This window comes from Cervus canadensis, chromosome 21, assembly GCF_019320065.1.
Source record: "Cervus canadensis isolate Bull #8, Minnesota chromosome 21, ASM1932006v1, whole genome shotgun sequence".
NCBI classification, from domain to species: Eukaryota; Metazoa; Chordata; class Mammalia; order Artiodactyla; family Cervidae; genus Cervus; species Cervus canadensis.
Window position 1 is genome coordinate 34,515,672 of NC_057406.1, and position 21,780 is coordinate 34,537,451.

Here is a 21,780-nt window from a genome sequence, read left to right on the forward strand (position 1 = left end):
AGTTCAGTTGCTGAGTCGTGTCCGACTCTTTGCGACCCCATGAACCACAGCACGCCAGGCCTCTCTGTCCATCACCAACTGCCGGAGTTTACCCAAAGCCATGTCCGTTGAGTTGGTGATACCATCCAACCATCTCATCCATTGTCGTCCCCTTCCCCTCCTGCCCTCAATCTTTCCCAGCATCAGGGTCTTTTCAAATGAGTCAGCTTTTTGCATCAGGTGGCCAAGGATTGGAGTTTCAGCTTCAACATCAGTCCTTCCAATGAACACCCAGGACTGATCTCCTTTAGGATGGACTGGTTGGATCTCCTTGCAGTCCAAGGGACTCTCAAGAGTCTTCTCCAACACCACACTTCAAAAACATCAATTCTTTGGTGCTCAGCTTTCTTTATAGTCCAACTCTCACATCCATACATGACCACTGGAAAAACCATAGCCTTGACTAGACGGACCCGTGTTGGCAAAGTAATGTTTCTGCTTTTTAATATGCTATCTAGGTTGGTCATAACTTTCCTTCCAAGGAGTAAGTCGTCTTTTAATTTCATGGGTGCAGTCACCATCTGCAGTGATTTTGGAGCCACCAAAAAAATAAAGTCTGCCACTGTTTCCACTGTTTTCCCATCTATTTGCCATGAAGTGATGGGACTGGATGCCATGATCTTAGTTTTCTGAATGTTGAGCTTTAAGCCAACTTTTTCCACTCTCCTCTTTCACTTTCATCAACAGTCTCTTTAGTTCTTCTTCACTTTCTACCCAAAGGGTGGTGTCATCTGCATATCTGTGGTTATTGATATTTCTCCCAGCAATCTTGATTCCAGCTTGTGCTTCATCCAGCCCAGCATTTCTCATGAGGTACTCTGCATATAAGTTAAATAAGCAGGGTGACACTATACAGCCTTGATGTACTCCTTTTCCTATTTGGAAGCAGTCTGTTGTTCCATGCCCAGTTCTAACTATTGCTTCCTGACCTGCATACAGATTTCTCGAGAGGCAGGTCAGGAGGTCTGGTATTCCCATTTCTTTCAGAATTTTCCACAGTTTATTGTGATCCACACAGTCAAAGGCTGTGGCATAGTCAATAAAGCAGAAATAGATGTTTTTCTGGAACTTTCTTGCTTTTTCAATGATCCAGCAGATATTGGCAATTTGATCTCTGGTTCCTCTGCCTATTCTAAATCCAGCTTGAACACCTGGAAGTTCACAGTTCACATATTGCTGAAGCCTGGCTTGGAGAATTTTGAGCATTAATTTACTAGCATGTGAGATGAGTATAATTGTGTGGTAGTTTGAGCATTATTTGCCATTGCCTTTCTTTGGAATTGGAATGAAAACTGACCTTTTCCAGTCCTGTGGCCACTGCTGAGTTTTCCAAATTTGCTGGCATTTTGAGTGCAGCATGTTCACAGCATCATCTTTTAGGATTTGAAATAGCTCAACTGGAATTCCATCACCTCTACTAGCTTTGTTGTAGTGATGCTTCCTAAGGCCCACTTGACTTTACATTCCAGGATGCCTGGCTCTAGGGGAGTGATCACACCATCTTGATTATCTGGGTCATGAAGATCTTTTTTGTACAGTTCTTCTGTGTATTCTTGCCACCTCTTCTTAATATCTTCTGCTTCCGTTAGGTCCCTACCATTTCTGTCCTTTATTGAGCCCATCTTTGCATGAAATGTTCCCTTGGTATCTCTAATTTTCTTGAAGAGATCTCTAGCCTTTCCCATTCTATTATGTTCCTCTATTTCTTTGCACTGATCACTGAGGAAGGCTTTCTTATCTCTCCTTGCTATTCTTTGGAACTCTGCATTCAAATGGGTATATCTTTCCTTTTCTCCTTTGCTTTTTGCTTCTCTTCACAGCTATTTGCAAGGCCTCCTCAGACAGTCATTTTGCCTTTTTCTCATTTCTTTTTCTTGGGGATGGTCTTGATCCCTGACTCCTGTACAATGTCAAGAACCTCCATCCATAGTTCATCAGGCACTCTATCAGATCTAGTCCCTTAAGTCTATTTCTCACTTCCACTGTATAATCATAAGGGATTTGATTTAGGTCATACCTGAATGGTCTAGTGGTTTTCCCCACTTTCTTCAATTTAAGCCTGCATTTGGCAATAACGAGTTCATGATCTGAGCCACCATCAGCTCCCGGTCCTATTTTTGCTGACCGTATGGAGCTACTCCATCTTTGGCTGCAAATAATGTAATCAATCTGATTTCAGTGTTGGCCATCTGGTGATGTCCATGGGTAGAGTCTTCTCTTGTGTTGTTGGAAGAGGGTGTTTGCTATGACCAGTGCATTCTCTTGGCAAAACTCTATTAGGACTGTACAGTCCATGGAATTCTCCAGGCCAGAATACTGGAGTGGGTAGCCTTTCCCTTCTCCAGGGGATCTTCCCAACCGAGGGATCGAACCCAGGTCTCCGGCATTGTGGGCAGATTCTTTACCAGCTGAGCCACAAGGGAAGCCCAATGGTGGCTTAAGCTATATTAATTTTTTGGATTTATAAGAATTTCATAAGCAGACAGTCTCAGAACTGGGCTAGTGAGTAAAAAATATAACCTGGGATTCATCTCATTCCATCCTTGTGTTCTGACCATGCTTAGGAGCCAGCTCTTCATTGTCATGCTGGTTGCCTATTATCAGGAGGGCTGCCACAGATTTAAGATTGGATGCAAGGCAAGGAGAATTGTTAACTAGCTCTGCACTCACATACGCACTGACACCTAACTGTTAAGAGCAGTGGTCCCCAAACTTTTAGGCATCAGAGACTGGTTTCATGAGAGACAATTTTTCAACGGATTGTGGGGGCAGGGGATGGTTCAGATGGTAATGTGAGCTCTGGGGAGCAGAAGATGACTCTTCACACTCGCCTGCCACTTACCTTCTGCCATGGAGCCCTCTTCCTAACAGGCCATAGACCAGGGGCTGGGGATCCCTGCTTAAGAGGATTCAAACGTTCTCTCTCTTAAGATGTCCACAGACTTCCCCTTAACAGAGGAAGTAACTGGCTCTCCCAGCACCCATAGTTAGAGGTCACAGAATCTCTGGGGTTAGCCCACTAGCAGTCTCTGTTACTCTGATGAAAACCATCTATCAGAAACCAACAAGAAATGTCACAACATGGTGAGGCACATGAAGGATTCTAATTAAAGCTCAGAACATGAAAAGTCAGCTTGTTCACAGCTATGTTCAATGTTTTTACAGATGCCCTAGCCAATGATCATAAGCCAAGAAAGCCAAAGAGAGTCAATTAAAAATTTTAGATTTAAAATGGAATAAAATTTAAATTCAGTTCTTCAGTATCATTAGCAATATTCCAAGTGCCCAGTGACCTCATGTAGCTAGTGGCTACCATATTTGGACTATGCAGAGAACATTTCCATCATCTTCAAAAGTTTGATTTGACATTGCTGCAGTTTAGAGGTAAAGTTGTCAGTTATCATCAACTTTTAAAATGTGAATATTAGTTGAACGTACAACTGTATTGCTGACAATAATCTATTCAGTCAAAATATACAAATGCACAAAACTGTATGTATATATAAAATTGCAATATGATGAGCAGTACTCCAAAACTGGAAGTGATATAAGCATCCATCAACAGAGGGGGAAGTGAATACATTGTAATACATTCAAATTACAACATATTATTCAGATATTTGAATGAATGATAAAGATCTATACATATTCACAAGGAAGGGTGCTTGGCATATACTGTTGAGTGAATCAAGCAAGTTATGCACATACACTATGATCCCATTTTGATTTTAAGTATATTATTTGTAAATTTGTACAAAATTGCATACATATATGTGCACATGTTTCAGGCCCAGGAGGAAGTGAGTGAGATGCCTACAGCACAAAACTCTCTGTATCTGTGTAAATTATACATCCTAGATGCCTCACTGGCCTACCCTAGTCCTGGCCCTGATATGTTCACATGTATACAGAAAAGTCTTTGAGAATAAACACACATGCACAAAGGGGTATTTTCATCTTAACCTGTTTTACTTCTATGTTATTTTTTAAAAGAAGGATGTGACCTGAAGCCAGCTGTTTGTTGAAGCCTCTACCTAAGGGAACAGTGGGCATGACAACAGCCGCAAACAATCCGCTCTAACCTGGAGCCCCTTACAGACTGTGTGTGCCTGTCCAGTCGCTGCCATGCCCGACTCTTTGCAACCCCATGGAATGTAGCACACCAGGCTCCTCTGTCCTCCACTACTTCCTGGGGTTTGCTCAAATTCACGTTCATTGAGTCAGTGATGCTATCTAACCATCTCATCCTCTGCCACACCCTTCTCCTTTTGCCTTCAGACTAGCAACATGTTAATATTTGACTTGGGTTTCTTGACGAGTTTCACATAATTTCTGAAGATTTTCATTTGACCCCCTTAAACAGAGGAAATGCTACCAGCACTTTTAGTATATAAATAATCATATTTGCTTCTACTTGTATTATTTCATATTATATTCTCAATGCTTATTAGTAATAGCTCTTCCAGACCAGAGTTTCTGTATAATTATCATGTAATCAGCTGAGCAAAATTTTAATGACTTTCTAACAACATGGAATGTGGTCAATCATTTGCCAAATTGTTACAGTAGCTCAAATCACTGGTTTATGAACAACAATGATGTTAACCATGGAGTTTACAATACGAATTGGGTAACTTCAGCCTTTTTCACTCAACGTCTATCTATATGTTCTTCTGATCAGTGTTCATATCTCTGCTGTGTTTTTTCAGTTTTTGAACTTTCAATGGTTATTTCAATGAGACTGGATAACCGTATATTTTTCAGGAGAGCTTACTTGCTATAACCCATTACCTTTTGTAATCAGAGCTAACAATTTAGCTTTGTTTTAGTATGTATACTTTTCACAAAAGATAGATGAGTAGGAAGTGTGCCTGGTGTTGATACTAATAATGACTTGATACAATCCTCTTGCTATTTATATATTATCATCATGTGATGTGAAATATTTCCACTGTGTTCTGTTGTTTTTTTCAAAGATGGGATGAATAGTTCCTTTTCTGTTTTGAAACTTTTCAAATATTCCCATAAAAAGTCCAACTCACATTCAGATTCACAATTATAAATCAGTTAGTGACTAAAATAAATTTTAAGACATATTTCAAAGTACTGATCATCTGGGTTTTATTGTTCCCAAGTATAATTTTTAAAGACAAACTCAGGGTCCTCAAATCCTCTGCCAGGCCAGCATGCCATGGCAGTCAATCTGCAGAAGAGTGAAGACTATCTAAGTCAGTCATCTGTTTAGGCTCCATGAGCCCCACTTTTCCCCAATGACTAGATCAACTTTGGTGATGGTAAAATACTGAGAGTTGCTTAGGAATTAAAGTTAATTTATAATTAAGTGTAATTTTAGCCAAAGTTTGACTTCAATAGGGTTAGCACTTATTATTTCTTTAAAGAGTAAACAAACTAAATATGTTAACATTACATAAAGTGACTCACGTTTTTGGATGCATACCTGTTTGTAAATTTTATCTACATTTCCTAGTTGAAGGAAGAGTGAAGTCGCTTTTAAGGAAAAGGAATTAACTGAGTTTTACATAGTAGACACATTCTATTTCACTCCTAAAGTTCCTTTTGGCCAGATTAGATTGCATGAAAAATAGTATTGACTTGGTTCCTAATAGTCAAAGCTGCCCTTGAAAAACAGAAATCTTTTAAGATCAATACTCTGGCCACTGGATGTGAAGAGCCCACTCATTGGAAAACACCCTGATGATGGGAAAGATTGAGGGCAGGAAGAGAAGGGGGCAAAGGAGGATGAGACGATTGGATGGCATCATTGACTCAGTAGCTGTGAGTTCGAGCAAACTCAGGGAGATAGTGGAGAGGGAACAGTCATGGGGTCACACGGACAGGACTGAGCGACTGAACAACTCCTTCAGCAACACAGTGCTCATTTTCATTTTTATAATCACAGGGAAGCACTTGCAAATAATCTTTATTGAATATTTTAGATGTTTCCTTCTGGACCTCAGTTTTCTTACAAATTTAAAAATTAGAAAGAAGTTGAAAGAAGTAATCATGGTAGTCCTAACATTCTATAAACCTACCTAAAACTTGAAATGGTCTAATAAAATATATTCTCACGTTGTGTGCTATTTGATGTGCATAGATTTTTTTCTTTTAAAATTTCTGCCTGGTTATTACATTTCTCTGACACTATTAAACCACCCTTATGGCAGAAAGTGAAGAGGAACTAAAAAGGCTCTTGATGAAAGTGAAAGAGAAGAGTGAAAAAGTTGGCTTAAAGCTCAACATTCACAAAACTAAGATCATGGCCTCCGGTCCCATTACTTCATGGCAATTAGATGGGGAAACAGTGGCTTCAGTGGCAGACTTTATTTTTGGTGGCTCCAAAATCACTGCAGATGGTGATTGCAGCCAGAAATTAAAAGACACTTACTCCTTGGAAGGAAAGCTATGACCAACCTAGATAGCATATTAAAAAGCAGAGACATTACTTTGCCAACAAAGATCTGTCTAGTCAAGGCTATGGTTTTTCCAGTGGTCATGTATGGATGTGAGAGCTGGTCTGTGAAGAAAACTGAGCACCAAAGAATTGATGCTTTTGAAGTGTGGTGTTGGAGAAAACTCTTGAGAGTCCCTTGGACTGCAAGGAGATCCAACCAGTCCATCCTAAAGGAGATCAGTCCTGGGTGTTCACTGGAAGGACTGATGTTGAACCTGAAACTCCAATACTTTGGCTACCACCTCATACGAAGAGTTGACTCATTTGAAAAGACCCTGATGCTGGGAGGGACTGGGGGCAGGAGGAGAAGGGGATGACAGAGGATGAGATGGCTGGATGCTATCACCAACTTGATGGACATGAGTTTGGGTAAACTCCGGGAGTTGGTGATGGACAGGGAGGCCTGGCGTGCTGCAATTCATGGGGTCGCAAATAGTTGGACACGACTGAGCGACTGAAATGAACTGACAGTATTAAAATAGCTACTTATTGTTACCACTATCTGAATTAGGTGTATTAATAAGATAGCTTATTTGTAAGGAACAGAATATCATATTAATTGGTTTAAGCAAAAGCAAAGATGATGATTCACATACCTGGGTTTTGGGTAGAGTAAGATTCAAACATCTTTAGGTATTGACCTCTTTCCACATCTAAGCTCTTCTTTGTTTTTGGATCAATTTTCTTTGTTCTTCGTTTTGCATTTATTTCATGTGTAACATTAACAATGATTTCACTCATCTTTACATCCTGTGAACTCAACAATTCTACTCTTGCAGAAGTGTGTTCTTTCCTGTCAGCTCCTGAAGCCCTGAGATGGACTCTAACTGTCCTGAGTTGGGTCACATAGTCCACAGGAACCATTGCCCGTGGTCAAGAGGATTTGTATTCTCATTGACCAGATCTGGATCATGTACCCCATCCCTGATGTCAAATATATTGTTGTTGTTTTTGTTGTTCAGGGCCCAACTCTTCGTGACCCCATGGACTGCAGCACGCCAGGTTCCTCTGTCCTTCACCATGTCCCTGAGTCTGCTCATATTCATGTCCACTGAGTTGGTGATGCCATCTAACCATTTCATCCTCTGCTGCCCTCTTTTCTTTATGCATTCAATCTTTCTCAGCATCAAGGTCTTTTCCAATGAGTCGGCTCTTCGCATCAGATGGCCAAAGTATTGGAACTTCAGCTTCAGCATTAGTCGTTCTAATGAATATTCAGGGATGATTTCCTTTAGGATTGACTGGTTGGATCTCCTTGCTGTCCAGGAACATCCTCCAGTACCACAATTCAAAAGCATCAGTTCTTCGGTACTCGGCCTTCTTTAAAGTCCAACTCTCACATCTGTACAAATACATAGTCACCTGATTGAAACCATATGGACTCCGAGTGGAGGGCTGACCCCCAAAAGGACAGGTGTGTTATATTTAAGGAGAAGTAATACTGAGCAAGCAAAATCCCCAGGTGTCTACTGTGCTGACTCCTGATAGCATTCCATCAGCCTGAGTCTCTAAACAATACACTCTACGTTCAATCTATTTGTGCAGCTGTTAATGCAGTTGAGTCCAAAACATTGACTTCATGGCACTGACTTGATATTTTCCATAGTATAACACACTACATGCAGTGATGGAACATTAACAAAACAAGTAGAGAATTTAATATGATAATAAATAGATCAGCAAATGTGATTCTGTTGTTCACTTTCCAGGTTCTAAGATTCGAGGCCCAGTCAATTTTCTACTCATTCTCAACTTGCTTTATTACTAACTTTTTCAAAGGACAAAAACTATTTAATACTCTTGTTACCATATTCTCTTCAAGGATCTTCCTGGAATCCCCTGACAGCATCTGTGTGTGGGCTCAGTCACTCAGTCATGCCTGCCTCTTTGTGACCCCATGGACTGTAGCCCACCAGGCTCCTCTGTCCATGGAATTATCCAGGCAAGAACACTGGAGTGGGTTGCCATAGCATCTATATACTTATAAAAAACTCTTTACATTACTATCAACTAAAGAGCCTCATATAAGGCTCAAGACTCAGCAGGTAGAATTTCACGTGCTTTGCATTTCTTTACAGACTGATTTGGGGCAACTGGCCCTTCTACGTAAAGTGTTCCATCACTGCGTGTAATGCTTTTAAAATATTTTAAATTCTCAATAAGAAAAACAAACTTAGCACCCAACTCAAAGGCATACTTTCCTAGGCATTTTAATTGTATATAATTGATCATCCTCATGATTTACCCAAAATATTTGTACTATAAGTTCTCTCTCTTTAGAGAACTCTTCACCTAAGTGGGTCTCCTCAGACAAGATCTACTGCACTTGAGGTGAACAGTATCATTTCAGATGTAAATGAGGACAGACTGGTGTCTAATGTGACTCACAGAGCCAGTTATTCTGAGCCTGCAAATAGTTTTGTGTTGATTAATTAATACTGGATACCTTTCTGCTGTTAGTGGACTAATTCACTAGGTTTTTCATCATAAACAACAATTAACACTTTTTTCCCCTTATTTTTCTAAAGAGCATGACTGATTTCTCCCGGCAGTGAACCAGGTTCTGAGTGGATGACTGCTTCTTAGGATAAGTCACGCAAAGGCTTTCAATAAGTCAATGATTCTGATTTGAAAAATCCATAGTGCTGGATAAAAGTCAGTTACCTGCTTTTAAGGGAACTGTAAGGTACTTTTACGGGAGCAACAATAACAGCCATCACTTGGTTTTAAATACATATTTTTTAAAAAATATTTGGTTATAAAGACTGTAGGGAGACCTGATCTACAGATTAGGGAGAAGCCTCCTGGGGTCTTCTAAAGAGAGAAATCCTAGCAGAAGTGTTCAGCTCCATTGCAAAAGGGAAAGTCTAAAGGTAATAGCTGGAAAGCAGCCATGACCCTCTAGCCAGGGGGAACAGAAGGAAATGGTTGAGGGGGAGACTAAAGTACCGTTGGACTACTCTTTGAGCAAAACCACAGGCTGTGGGCAGCAGGGCAAAGGTTTGATTTTTCCAGCCTATCTCTAGTTTTACCCTTTGGTGCAATTTTCCTAGATTCCACATATCCTGGGTGTGGTATCCAGGGTCAGAATGACCGATCCACGTAGTGAAGAGTAAGAAAGGGCAGAAGTGTTCCATGTTGCAGGCTGGATAGACAGGATCTGACTCCAGTGGATAGCAGCCCAGAGTGTGATCTGGGAATCCATCCACAGTGACACGATGCAGCAGCAAATATTAAGGTAATGCTTTTGAGATGGACAGAAGGGCCAGACCAACTTCAGCTCCAAGGATGGCTTTAAGACTCACTAGCTGGGTGATTAGGAAAGTGGCCTTACATTGCCATGCCCCTCTTTCCTCATCAAGAAAGCTGAGATATTAATAGTATCTATCAATATCTTGTAGCAGTATTGTGAGATCCTGGAGTATAACTGTCGGTAGGCAGATGGCTCAGATGGTAAAGATGCAATACAGGAGACCCGGATTTGATCCCTGGGTTGGGAAAATCCCCTGAAAAAGGGAATGGCTACCCACTCCAGTATTCTTGCCTAGAAAATCCCAAGGACAGAGGAGCATGGCAGGCTATAGTCCATGGCATTGTAAAGAGTTAAGTATTCAGTCTAGAGTAGGAGTAGAACAGTGGCCCAGAGGGCTGACTGTGATGTTGGGAAAGCTGACTGACGGCGGAGGGGAGGAGCAGGATAAGGAAACGGAGTGTCCCTTTACTGGAGTAAGCCACACTGTCACAATCGTCAGGGACCAGGCATCTGTCCACACCCACACTGGGCAGCCTGGTAGCCATCTTCCTAAAAATGGAATATGTGGTCACAGTAGCAGATACCACCAAACCGACTTCAAGAGTCCTTCAGCAAAATTTAACCATAGATTAAAACATAAAATAAGTAAGCTTTCTGGTTGGAAAATAATTTCCCTAAATCATCTTGTCTGTCTCTCTTTCACTAGGCAGAGTTCAATTCAAAGACCTCAAAATATATAACACAAGTTTAATTTCAAGTATTTATAAAGAAATTATCTTCACAACCTCTCTTGACAAATTATTTCAGTGGACCACAACCTTTACCTCAAAAAGATATTTTAAAAAATCAGATTGGGTATACAGTGACCAGGGTGGGCCTTCCCCAATGGCTCAGACAGTAAAGAATCTGCCTGCAGCGCAGGAAATCCGGGTTCAATCCATGGGTCAGGAAGATCCCCTGGAGAAAAGAATGGCAACCCACTCCAGTAATCTTGCCTGGAGAATTCCATGGACAAAGGAGCCTGGCAGGCTATAGTCCAAAGTGTTGCAAAGAGTCAGACATAAAAATAGTGACCATTTCCAGTGGGTCTGATCTTATCCTTTCCAGTTCTATCTTTTCTGAAGAGTTTACTTCCAGATCAGTGAACTGAATCCTCAGTGGGAAAAAAATGTATAGTAATATGAGAAGTTAAAGAGGTTCCATATAACACATATTTAGAGCATTCAGATTCAAAACCGTGGACGTGAATTTGTTTCAACTTTCCACTACAGTTCAGACTTACTCGCGTAAAAGACAGCCTCCAGTAATTCCCTTCATAGCAGGCTTCTTTCCTTGTCCTCAGCCTGCTGCACATTGAACTCACCCAGAGAGCATGTTAAAAAATTCTGATGCTGAGGCCCCACCTTCAGAAATTCTGGGATGACAAGCCACTGCCATCTGTTTGCTCCCCCAAGTTCTCAGGTGATTCTAGCAGTGTTGAGAGCTCTGTGGAATGATCGATGCAAAGGCAGGAAGCACTTTTCTCTCTTTCCTTTGTTCTGAAGTTTCCCAACTTAGCCATTTTTTTTAAAAGATTATCATATGAACATGATCTCTTTAATTAAGATGACTGCATAATCAATCTGTCTTTTCATTTGAGTGATTTAGAGAGAAATGATACAGTAGCTCCTACAGTTACTATGAAACAGTCTCATAAATTGTATTTTTAAATTACTAAAACTATGTTCACCAGCCAATGAACTTTTTTTCCCCCATAAACCAAGCAGATAAGAATTTCTATAAAAGTAATTAACGAGCCTTTTCACCTTCCATAGAGATATGTCTTCTCTATTTCTAACAATATTACCACCAGGCTCCTAGGCATTCATGCCTGGAAACTTCATCTCTACTATGATGCCTTGTAGTGGGCAAAAAAAAAAAAAAAAAAGCTCTGTTTATTTTCAATTTATAAATAAAATATCCCATTTGGTGGTGGGGGTTTGGGTTCACAATGACCTTCACCTGTGATCCTCCTTGTGAACCTCTGTCCCTGCTGTTTCTGGGGCTGTCTGGGTTTCTGCTGCTCCACACTGGTCCCTGGCCCTTCATTTAATAAATATTCCTGAGGCACTTCATACGTGCCAGGCACTATTTAAGACTGTGGGCCTGTGGCAGTAAGCAAGGCAGGCCAGAAGAGCCAGTTCTCTTGTGATGATTACATTCCAGCAGAAGAAACGGAGAATAGAGAACAAATAACTAAGAAAATGATTAACCTATTTCCAGGGCAGGAGTAGAGACACAGATGTAGAGAATGGCCTGTGGACACGGCGGGGGGATGAGGGGACGGGGGCGGGGGGATGAATTGGGAGGTTGCAATTGACACATACATGCCACCATGTGTAAAACAGACAGCTAACGGGTAGCTGCCGTATACCACGGGGAGCTCACCTCGGTGCTCCGTGATGACCTAGAGGGGTGGGAAGCGGGTGGCGGGAAGTGGGAGGGAGATTCAAGAGGGAGAGGATACGTGTATACACGTGTCTGAGTCACTTCATGGTGCAGCGGAGACTAACACAATGTTGCAGAGCAACTATACTCCAATTAAAAAAGGAACGAAAATGTACTCCGTGCAGTCCAAAGAATGCAGCATATTGCAATCTCAGGCTCCATGGAACACACTTTGGGAAATTCTGGTCTACTATGTGCATCTAAGAAAAGTTTCCCCCTCCCTGGTTATCACACACTCTAGAATGATTGAGTTTTCTTCCAAGAAAACTTCCATTTCCTCTTACCACCAAACTCCTATAGAATTAGGTCTAGCTTAGCAATTAGCAATTTCCAGAATTTCATCTATTGAAAGCTCATTCTAAGTATTTTGTCTTGAAAGTCAGTAGAGGAATGTTGAAAAGGGCATGGCCATAAAATTTCAAATGAATTTACTCTTGCTATGGAACTCCTAATATGTTGATTTTTTTCCCTCTTGGTTTCTTTGTCATTTTCTATTGGCCTTGACTCTACATTCGTATTTTAGTTCTTAGACTGACCAAAGATGAGATTTTCCAGCACCTTACATTAACCTGGTTATTCTTTCTCTTAACTCAGCTCCTGAATTCAGTTTCCCCCTAGGGCCATTTTCACTTCGCCTTTCTTAAGCTTTTTTTGACAGGTCTGGTGATTCCTCAGTATCAGGACTAAGCCAAAATATATGCCACTTTTTGCCAATGCAGGGGACATGGATTCAATTGCTGGTCTCGGAAGATTCCACATGATGCAGAGCAACTAAGTCCGTGTGCCACAACTGCTGAGCCCACGCTCCACAAGAGAAACCACTGCAATGAGAAGTCTGCACCACAATGAAGGGTAGTCCCCACTTGCTACAACTAGAGAAAGCCCGCATGCAGCAACGAAGACCCAGTGCAGTCAAACATTAATAAATTAATTAAGTTAAAATATATATAAGTATGCCACTTTCAACTCTTTTGGCACAGTAATTATTCATTTATTAACATTTAACAATTAACATTCATCAATTAAACATTAACTGACCATATACTGTGATCTTAGATCTACATGATGCACAAGGGTTACAAAGATGAACAAGACATGGCTCCTCTTCTAAAGTTTTCCTAGGAAAAAGTCAGATATTTAAGCCAACAAAGGATAAGGTCTGTGGTCAGTTGGTTAAACAGAAACTATTAATCACAACACATAAAAATCACAACACATAGAAAAATGAAATGCATAATTATAACTTAGACCTTTAAACTATATTCATTCACCAAACTTTAAGATAGAGCATCAAGTCCTTTCGTGTGACTGCTGAACGGAATTTTGCATTGTCTTTCCTGTGGAGCCATAACACATAATCTATCATTTCTAGTTTCAGTTTATTTAAAATAGAGTAAAAATATAACAATACTGTAGAAGTACTGGAGTCCCTAAAACCATGCAGAGTGTGTGATCTTTTTCCCCCAGTCTCTTACAGCTGTCTTGCTCATATCTATTCTAACAGCACTTGTTTTAGCATGTTATTTTTACAGTCTTTCTAAAGCATTCAGATAAGTTAACAAGAAATAATAACTCTTTTACTCCACACAATATCTCATCAGTTTAGTATTTAATTAAATTACATGTCTTAAAATATCAAGTACAATGGACATGATCAGGTTTGAATACACACACAACTGAGTCTTGGTAAGTACACACCCTACAAGGAGGGAGACAAAGGCATGAGGAAAGAAAGAGGGATTCCCAGCTGGGAGCATCCACAGCCCCCTGCGGCACCTAACAGTGCATTTTACACAAAGCAGGAAATTCTCTGGTTAATCTGGTAAACTGCTTAAGAGGCCTCCTCATATTACATTATTGCAATACAATATAAATGGTTTAATAAAGTCTTATGCAAAATGTTGTTTTACCTTAAAAGAATCCTTCCCTGTTACCAAGCATAAATGATAATTTGTATTTTTTTTTTGTTTTCAGGGATGTCTTTTATTATTTTAACTTACCTTTGGAATAAGCACTTCAAAGTTTCTAACATAAAACAAACAGTGGAAATTATCTGTGCTATCCCTTTTCCTCAGTCAACAACCTCCAGGAAATGGAGGGAACGATGCCACCAGTTCCTCCTGTGTCCTCACAGAGGTTTTGGAAATAAGTATAAAAAGGCATCCAACACATAATCATGCAGTTTATTTTCTTCTTTATAAAAATACAAAATGCTAGCATATTAGTTCTGCCACTTCTGGGATGAGTTTTGACATTTTGCTTCATCCTCTGGGAGTCAGAATTTTCATCAAGCGGGTCAAGAACTTGTCAGATGCTCTGTATTCAGCACACCAAGGCTTCCAGCAGATGGCCAGAATATATTCCCATTACTACTATATATCTTGATTCTCTGCTAGTTGTGTAAAATATATTAAGAATACATCATCTGTTTCCTCTCTAAAGTCAGTTCAACATCATTTCTGTCCCTTTTATCCATTTAAAAGGTATGTATTTTATGGATTTCCTTAAAGTTGCATCTTCTTGACATACTGTACTATTATACTTTCCTTCCTATCAGATTTTTAGTAATTATTTATTCGGTGCATGAGATGAACTGTTTCATAAAAATACTTCCAACAAGTCTTAGTACTTCTCATTAGCTTATATATGTGTATACATTTTTCAATGGTGCATTCATTTCATTTACAACCTATATGCTTTACATATGCTTTGGTATTTGAATTTCTAAGTAATATTTCCAGTCTCCTCTCATTATTTTCCCATGTGAATCACTGAGAAACTCTTTCAATCCTGTTTTTCTTTCTGTATACTATCTTTTCTCCTACAAAGAAATCAGCATCAAGGTTTTATCTGGGAGTTTATTCTGCTTTCTCTATATTTTCAACATAGAGCCCTCTTGAACAGGTCAGCTAACCTCTGGGAAAACATGTTTCTTCTTCCCCATTTTGCAATATGCACCTCACTCTAGCCAAGAGCCTATCTTTCCAGGATATTAAATCATGGTCCAAGTATCTAAGCCCATTTTATCAACACTAATTGCATTGTCAGTAGTTCTCTTCCCAGAGATCCCTCTATCTTGCACATGTCCTACCCCAGTGAAAAAGAAACATTGGAAACATGACTTTTGCTCCACTAGTTTTCTGCCTAAAAATTCACAGTCCCTAAAAGTGTTTCCCACTTCTTTTGCTGGTATCTTTTTTCTCTTCTACGATGAATGATTTGCTAACTTGCCAGCTTTGTTAACTAACTCATTAATTTTTCCAACAGATACGTATTTAGGACCCAAGGGCTGAGTCGTTAAAATTTAACTTATTAAATTCTATAGTAATTTATTACTGTATGGCCATAGTATCTATAATTTTAATTGGTAAGTATTATATAAAAATCTGTTACAAAAGATACGGCCGACAGGCACAGGAAAAGTTGCTCAACATTACAAAAATGAAAATCAAATCAAAACTATAGACTGGTACCACCTCACACTGGGCAGGATGGTCATCATCAAAAAGTCTATGAGAAATAAACACTGCAGAGGGTATGGAGGAAAGGGAACCTGCTAACACTGTTGCTGGGAATGTGGATTGGTACAGCAGCTATGGAAAACAGTATGAAGATTATCCCAGAAAACTAAAAATAGAGCTACCATATGATCCAGCAATCTCACTCCTGGGTATATATCTGGAAAAGATGAAAATTCTAATTCAAAAAGATACATACACCACAATGTTCGTGGCAGCACTCTTCATAATAGCTAAGACATAGAAGCAACCTAAGTAACAGATGAATAGATAAAGAAGATGTGATATCCATACACAGTGGAATATGACTCAGCATAAAAAAGAATGAAATCTTGTCATTTGCTGCAACATGGAGACCTAAAGATGATCACACTATGTGAAGCAGTCTGATAGAGAAAGAAGGACAAGTATCATGATATCGCTTATTCATCATCACATCATGTAGTCACTCAGTCATGTCTGACCCTTTATGGTCAGACCACAATGGTCTGCCAGGCTCCTCTGTCCATGGGATTCTCCAGGCAAGAATACTGGAGTGCGTTGCCAGTTCCTTCTCCAGGGGATCTTCCCAATGCAGGGGTCAAAGCCAGGTTTTCCACACTGCAGGCAGATTCTTTACCATCTGAGCTATTACTTACATGTGGAATGTAAAAAAAACAAAACAAAACAAAAAAGAACTTATTTACAAAACAGAAATAGACTCACAAATGTGGAAAACAAAATTATGGTTACCAAAGGGAAGGGAAAGGAGGGATAAATTAGGAATTGAGAGTTAACAGATACACACTGCAACATATAAAATAAACAACAAGGATTTACTGTATAGTATAGGGAATTACATTAAATATTTTATAATAACCTATAAGGGCTTTCCAGGTGGTACTAGTAGTAAAGAACCTGCCTGCCAATGCAGGAGACTCAAGAGATGTGGGTTCAATCCTTGGATCAGGAAGATCCCCTAGAGGGGGGCATGGCAACCCATTCTAGTAGTCTTGCCTAGAGAATCCCATGAACAGAGGGGCCTGGTGGGCTACAGTCTACAGGGTCACAAAGAGTCAGACAGGACTGAAGCAACTTAGCATGCACGCACAAATATATATACAGAGAGAAAAACATTAGTGATAGAAACAGAGTAACAATAATAACAGAAAAATAATAGAGCAATAGAAAAAAATATATTGTAATGAAACACAAAGTTGTTTTTCAAGGCAAGAAGGCCAGCTCCAGAACGCTTTGCCATTTATGACCCTAGTGTTCTTTCCAAGTTTTTTTTTTTTTTTTTGGTCAATATCCCACCATATTCTCCTTGGGAATAAGATAAAGACTAAAATAAAAAGTCATCTCCAACTGAGTTGACCAAATCTTTGTACCCATTCTCTAATTTAACATATGATCTACAACTTCCAATTGCTGCTATGATGATTACCTAGCAATCACCTACTTTAGCTGGATTTGTACACTGAATATTTATGAATGCCAAAGGAATAAGTGGGAAAACACGACAAATGATTTCTTATCGCTATAACACACTATGCATTTACCCTATAACTTAGCTGCAAAAGTTATTAGTTGTTTAGCATTAAGGAAGTTTACTGGGTCCCCAATATGTCACTCTACTATCTGGAAGTAGTAATATTCTCTTTTCAAATATCTTAACACACGGACTTCCCTGCTGGTCCAGTGGTTAAGAATTCACCTTCCAATACAGGGGATGTGGGTTCAGTCCATGATTGGGGAGCTAAGATCCCACATGCTTCAGGGCAACTAAACTCGCAAGACACAACTACTGAGTCTGAATGCTGCAACTAGAGAAAGCCCATGCAACCAAAAATAAAGTAAATAAATTTAAAAATTTAATACAAATATGGAGTGTCCTAATTTATGAAGATGAAAAATTATAAAAAATGAAAGATAAGAAATTTTGGAAATTCCAACACAGATACCAAAAAACCATATACGGGAAAAGGAATTAAGGCCAAGCAGAATTGCAAAATGTTGTGTTGAAAGTAAACATTTCTCAGTTCCATGACAGAAACTTACCCATTGGTAAAGTGGTATGAACAAAGTTTCCTTTAGCTCAGTTCTGACTCTACAGAATTGCCAGGGGTATGACAGAAAGCTAAGTTTTCAGATTTCTTCCACTTCCCTCATTTTCAAGGCCAAACAAGACCTGTTGAATCTTTTGGTCTCACACCATTTCTCCCCCATGCTCATTTACAGAATGGAAATTAGAAAAGACATTTTAATACAAGTAGCATGGGCTTTAGAGTAGCATGATTTTTAGTTTAAAATTTTATCTCCAGTACTTAGGTCAGCACCTGACCCACGGTAGCTGGTCAAATCTTTGTTAAATTAAATAAATGCATTCTGTTATCTGTACCCAGCTCCATTTAACTGTCACAGACTTTATCAGAAGAAGTACTTTCTCATATCTCCTTTGCAAATCTACTGAAAGATCTTCAATCAATGTAGCAATAGCTGTGAGAGGGGCAAATCTCCCTCTAGTCTGATCTATCAAGGGGCCACTATGATACCTTCATATTCTTTGGAATTTTAAAGAAAAAAATTACATTCAAATGTAGATTAACAGATCTATCTATGAATTACAAAAATCTTCATTTGAAACACTAACAATGATGATATTAATAGTAAAAGCAGTCATAACTTGCAAGTTCTGCTTCAATATTCTGATTTATATTAAGTAGCTAATGAACTCTGGGCAAGGGAGAGTGCTTACGCACTTTCTTTTGCCTCACATAACTTCGGTCAGTTATGGGCATCTCTATTCCATTTCTCTTTATAATTCAGGACAGAGGTCATTTCTAAATTACATACCAATTTTCCCTCTTTACTTTCTTCAAGGTAATTTCTTTATCTCCTTCAGTGATCATTTATTTATCATTTGCTGTATGTTAGCTCTTGGAAATACAAAGGCAAATAAAACTTAGACTCTCCCTTCAAATAGTACATAAACCACTGGAGTAGATCAGCAGTTATATAATTACAAAATGTACTATAGTTTTGGACTATAAAGAAAGCTGAGCACTGAAGAATTGATGCTTTTGAACTGTGGTGTTAGAGAAGACTCTTGAGAGTCCCTTGGACTGCAAGGAGATCCAACCAGTCCATCCTAAGGCAGATCAGTCCTGGGTGTTCATTGGAAGGACTGATGTTGAAGCTGAAACTCCAATACTGATGCAAAGAGCTGACTCATTGGAAAAGACCCTGATCCTGGGAAAGATTGAAGGCAGGAGGAGAAGGGGATGACAGAGGATGAGATGGTTGGATGGCATCACCGACTCAATGGACATGGGTTTGGGTAGACTCCGGCAGTCGGTGATGGGCAGAGAGGCCTGGCATGCTGTGGTTCATGGGGTCGCAAAGAGTCGGACACGACTGAGCGACTGAACTGAACTGAACTGTGGTTGCATACGGGAAAGGTAGGTAACCCCGACTTCCCAAAAAGAGACACCACATGGACTGAGTCTTAAATTACAAGTAGAAGTAAAGGAAGGAAGTAGCATGTGAAAAGGTATGGGATGAAGGTAAACCATAGCATATTCAGGAAGCTTTCGGTAGTTCTTTAAAGATAACATCGAGAGTGTGAGACTAGATAAGAGGTATGCAGGACTAGATAAGATCATTAAGCCTCTCTGCCATCCTAAAAAGTTTAACCTGAATCCTCTACATAGCTATCGAAAAATTTTAGTTGAGAATAACATTTCCATAATAGAAAAAGTTCTGTGGTGAAACAGTTGAAAGTATACTAAGGCAGAGCAAGGATGCAGGCAGAAAGGCAGGTTAGGGGAAGCCATTGTCGTACTTTTAGAAAAGGAATGACATCTGAACTCTGGTATTGACAGAAGGGAAGTTTAGCCCAAAGTTCGCTAACCAGTTAGGAGGAGATTATCACAATCCTCCAGGGAAGAAATGATGTTGTCCTGAACCAAGTTGGGGCAGCAGAGATGAAAAAAAGAAGATGGACTTAAGAGATTTGATCTCTCTTAATTGAGACACAAGATGCCAATTGCTTTGAATTTCTCCTTAGAATCTAAGTATACATGAATAAAACATTTTGGCTTTCTTCTTTCATGGACTGGATAAAAATCGTCTGTTATTTTCATCTGAGGTTATTTGAGATTAAGATCTAAATATAAATACATTTCTAAAGATACCTTCTATCAGCTCTTCCCTGGAAGTACGGTGCCATAAAGGAATTCAATAGTCAATCAGAACCCTAGTGAGTTGGCTTCTTAAATGGATGAAAGTAGCTGATAGAGGAAAGAGTTTAAAGAGTAATCCTATTAAAATGTAAGTTACATCATCTCACCCTCACTTAAGATCTTTCAGTGTCTTTCTATCTGACTCTGAGTAAAAGTAAGCCTTTATGAGGACCCACAGGCCCTACAAGAGCAGGTTCCCAACTCTCTGACCTCAATTCTTCAAGTCCTTTTACCTCCCTCATTTCGGGGCAGGGATGCTGGCCTCCTCACTGTTCATAGGTCTTCAAACGCACGAGCAAATTGAGCACTTGCTTCTCTTGTTCTCCAGTTTTCCTCCTAGCTTGCTCCCTCAATTCCTTCAGGTCTTTTCCTTTCCTTACCACTTTATTTAAAAATAAAATATCCCTACTGTTCACTAAACTAATATCACTAAACACTGTTCAATTTACATGTCTGATAACACTCAACACAATCTAATACTTTTATTTTACTTATCACTTAATGTCTATCTTCCACTTACCCACAACTAGAAAGTTGGTTCCTTGTGGGCACGGATTTTTAATGTTTTCCTGTCTCTCCAGTGCTCAGACAGTACTAGGCACATGGTAAAAATTGAATGAATAAACTATTGGTCCAGCATGACTGTCAACCATGCCATTCTGAAGACCTAAAAGACTGACCACCAAAATCATTACTGTGGAAGGAACCCTGCAATTATTGTTTTTTTCCATCAGGAAGTCACTAGCAAAGTCAGATACATTCTGAACTGTTTCCATCAACACAGAAGTTGGTATAAGGCACTATAATTAGGACTTCGATCACAACATTAATAATTAATTTATAGGCTGATTCAAATTGTTGTAGAGCAGAAACCAATATAATCTTGCAAAGCAATTATCCTCCAATTAAAAACAAAATTTTAAAAATACTTATACACAGTTTTCACTTGACATTTAATGACTATACAACTGTGTTAAATTCTTTAATATAAAATCTGCACTTATTCATGATTGTACCTTTCTATTCTATCTGATAACAAAACATTCATTACTTATTACTACTGAGAAAGGGTTTATCTTAAAAATCATTTCATTGCCTTCAGTCTTGTAGTTAGACATCTTAGGATCTTCAGTTTACTTCAGTTCAGTCGCTCAGTTGGGTCCGACTCTTTGAGACCCCATGGACTGCACCATGCCAGGCCTCCCTGTCCATCACCAACTCCTGAAGTTTACTCAAACTCATGTCCTTTGAATCGATGATGCCATCCAACTATCTCAACCTCTGTCGTCCCCTTCTCCTCCTGCCTTCAATCTTTCCCAGCATCAGGGTCTTTTCAAATGACTCAGCTTGTCGAATCAGGTGGCCAAAGTATTGGAGTTTCAGCTTCAATATCAGTCCTTCCAATGAATATTCAGGACTGATTTCCTTTAGGATGGACTAGTTGGATCTCCCTGCAGTCCAAGGGACTCTCAAGAGTCTTCTCCAACACCACAGTTCAAAAGCATCAATTCTTCTGCACTCAGCCTTCTTTACAGTTCAACTCACATCCATACATGACTACTGGAAAAACCATAGCCTTGACTAGATGGACCTTTGTTGGCAAGGTAATGTCTCTGCTTTTTAATATGCTATCTAGGTTAGTCATAACTTTTTTCCCAAGGAGTAAGCGTCTTTTTATTTCATGGCTGCAGTCACCATCTGCAGTGATTTTGGGGCCCCCAGAAATAAAGTCTGTCACTGTTTCCACTGTTTCTCCATCTATTTGCCATGAAGTGATGGGAGCAGATG

The 21,780-nt window shown here is 39.5% G+C and overlaps 1 pseudogene; it reads right to left on the reverse strand.

Moving 5' to 3' along the window:
- LOC122423151 overlaps positions 1 to 21,780 on the reverse strand; it is a 323,733-nt pseudogene that overhangs the window by 214,021 nt on the left and 87,932 nt on the right.